Here is a 2500-nt window from a genome sequence, read left to right as displayed (position 1 = left end):
TGTGTTTCCAGAGACGATGCGACAGCAGCACGGTGCGCAGAGCTGCATTCTTCCATTCTTCCGAAGCCTCAAAAGAGAGATGAGCCGACATGGCGAGGTCCAGCTTTGCACACCCACTTTTCCCCGGCTCGGGGCAATAATCCAGAAATGTGCAAAAGCTGCCGTGACCCGGATTCGAACCGGGGTTGCTGCGGCCACAACGCAGAGTACTAACCACTATACGATCACGGCTAACCACGGGCTGCGTGCTCTTCCGGCCACAGTAAAGCTCCTCTCTCAGAGTGCGTGCTCTGTGACCAGCCTTTGACGAGTTTCTCGCTGGCTCCTCTGAGCACTCCTCGGCTGCAGTTTCCACTCCGTAAACGAGTTGTGGGTGCTGCTAATTTGCAGAAAACACCAAACACCCGCCTCGACCCACAGGCACCAATCCACAAATGGCCAAACGCTGACGTTTCCCTGCCTCTCGGCACACATGTGCGTGAAAGAGTTGGAGAGATGCTGAAGGCTGGGAAAAGCAGCTGAAGAAGGGCACGGTTCGCAAAAGCTGAAGGAGACAGTCTTTAGCCATGTGAAAGGTGTCCAGCAGGTGAAGGAGAGCCCATGCAGGTGGAGACAGACTGCACTGTTGGGGGGCAATGCCTTAAGCCGAGGGCTCTACTGGGAAAGAGCCCACAGTGACGGGAAGGCAAAAGCGCTTCCCATACCGGGAGTCGAACCCGGGCCGCCTGGGTGAAAACCAGGAATCCTAACCGCTAGACCATATGGGAGGAGGCACTCTGCCACCGTCTTGTAGAAAAGCAAAGGCGCCGCATGCGCTTGTGCTGGACTGACACGAGTGTGACTGAGGTCCGGGAGCGACTGACTGGCTTTTGACGAGAGAGGACATGTAGACAAACTGAAGGCCGCGGCAAATCTACTGGCCAGCAGAGGGCAGAAGGCCAGCGTGGCGGTCCTCCCGGCGCGGGGTCAAAAGTTGCCGCCGAGCCAGCCAGGAGTCGAACCTAGAATCTTCTGATCCGTAGTCAGACGCGTTATCCATTGCGCCACTGGCCCTGACAGACCCAGCTGACTAGCATGCGATCAGTGTGTTTCCAGAGACGATGCGACAGCAGCACGGTGCGCAGAGCTGCATTCTTCCATTCTTCCGAAGCCTCAAAAAGAGAGATGAGCCGACATGGCGAGGTCCAGCTTTGCACACCCACTTTTTCCCGGGCTCGGGGCAATAATCCAGAAATGTGCAAAAGCTGCCGTGACCCGGATTCGAACCGGGGTTGCTGCGGCCACAACGCAGAGTACTAACCACTATACGATCACGGCTAACCACGGGCTGCGTGCTCTTCCGGCCACAGTAAAGCTCCTCTCTCAGAGTGCGTGCTCTGTGACCAGCCTTTGACGAGTTTCTCGCTGGCTCCTCTGAGCACTCCTCGGCTGCAGTTTCCACTCCGTAAACGAGTTGTGGGTGCTGCTAATTTGCAGAAAACACCAAACACCCGCCGACCCCCACAGGCACCAATCCACAAATGGCCAAACGCTGACGCTTTCCTGCCTCTCGGCACACATGTGCGTGTGAAAGAGTTGGAGAGATGCTGAAGGCTGGGAAAAGCAGCTGAAGAAGGGCACGGTTCGCAAAGCTGAAGGAGACAGTCTTTAGCCATGTGAAAGGTGTCCAGCAGGTGAAGGAGAGCCCATGCAGGTGGAGACAGACTGCACTGTTGGGGGGCAATGCCTTAAGCCGAGGGCTCTACTGGGAAAGAGCCCACAGTGACGGGAAGGCAAAAGCGCTTCCCATACCGGGAGTCGAACCCGGGCCGCCTGGGTGAAAACCAGGAATCCTAACCGCTAGACCATATGGGAGGAGGCACTCTGCCACCGTCTTGTAGAAAAGCAAAGGCGCGCATGCGTTTGTGCTGGACTGACACGAGTGTGACTGAGGTCCGGGAGCGACTGACTGGCTTTTGACGAGAGAGGACATGTAGACAAACTGAAGGCCGCGGCAAATCTACTGGCCAGCAGAGGGCAGAAGGCCAGCGTGGCGGTCCTCCTCCCGCTGGGTCAAAAGTTGCCGCCGAGCCAGCCAGGAGTCGAACCTAGAATCTTCTGATCCGTAGTCAGACGCGTTATCCATTGCGCCACTGGCCCTGACAGACCCAGCTGACTAGCATGCGATCAGTGTGTTTCCAGAGACGATGCGACAGCAGCACGGTGCGCAGAGCTGCATTCTTCCATTCTTCCGAAGCCTCAAAAGAGAGATGAGCCGACATGGCGAGGTCCAGCTTTGCACACCCACTTTTCCCCGGCTCGGGGCAATAATCCAGAAATGTGCAAAAGCTGCCGTGACCGGATTCGAACCGGGGTTGCTGCGCCACAACGCAGAGTACTAACCACTATACGATCACGGCTAACCACGGGCTGCGTGCTCTTCCGCCACAGTAAAGCTCCTCTCTCAGAGTGCGTGCTCTGTGACCAGCCTTTGACGAAGTTTCGCTGGCTCCTCTGAGCA

General features: G+C 56.9%; 6 non-coding genes across 6 annotated transcripts; all 6 read right to left on the bottom strand.

Moving 5' to 3' along the window:
* Positions 1-159: 159 nt before the first annotated feature.
* Positions 160-231, bottom strand: trnah-gug. The gene has a single exon. It is a non-coding gene; the product is annotated as a tRNA-His (tRNA).
* Positions 232-695: 464 nt separating this feature from the next.
* trnae-uuc lies at positions 696-767 on the bottom strand. Its single transcript has one exon. It is a non-coding gene; the product is annotated as a tRNA-Glu (tRNA).
* Positions 768-980: 213 nt separating this feature from the next.
* Positions 981-1053, bottom strand: trnar-acg. Its single transcript has one exon. It is a non-coding gene; the product is annotated as a tRNA-Arg (tRNA).
* Positions 1054-1245: 192 nt separating this feature from the next.
* On the bottom strand, positions 1246-1317 carry trnah-gug. The gene has a single exon. It is a non-coding gene; the product is annotated as a tRNA-His (tRNA).
* A 465-nt stretch (positions 1318-1782) lies between these two features.
* On the bottom strand, positions 1783-1854 carry trnae-uuc. The gene has a single exon. It is a non-coding gene; the product is annotated as a tRNA-Glu (tRNA).
* A 212-nt stretch (positions 1855-2066) lies between these two features.
* trnar-acg lies at positions 2067-2139 on the bottom strand. Its single transcript has one exon. It is a non-coding gene; the product is annotated as a tRNA-Arg (tRNA).
* Positions 2140-2500: the final 361 nt, after the last annotated feature.

This window comes from Alosa alosa, unplaced genomic scaffold (assembly GCF_017589495.1).
Source record: "Alosa alosa isolate M-15738 ecotype Scorff River unplaced genomic scaffold, AALO_Geno_1.1 AALO_1.0_unplaced_81, whole genome shotgun sequence".
Classification (NCBI taxonomy): Eukaryota; Metazoa; Chordata; class Actinopteri; order Clupeiformes; family Clupeidae; genus Alosa; species Alosa alosa.
This window is presented reverse-complemented; position numbering and strand designations above follow the sequence as displayed.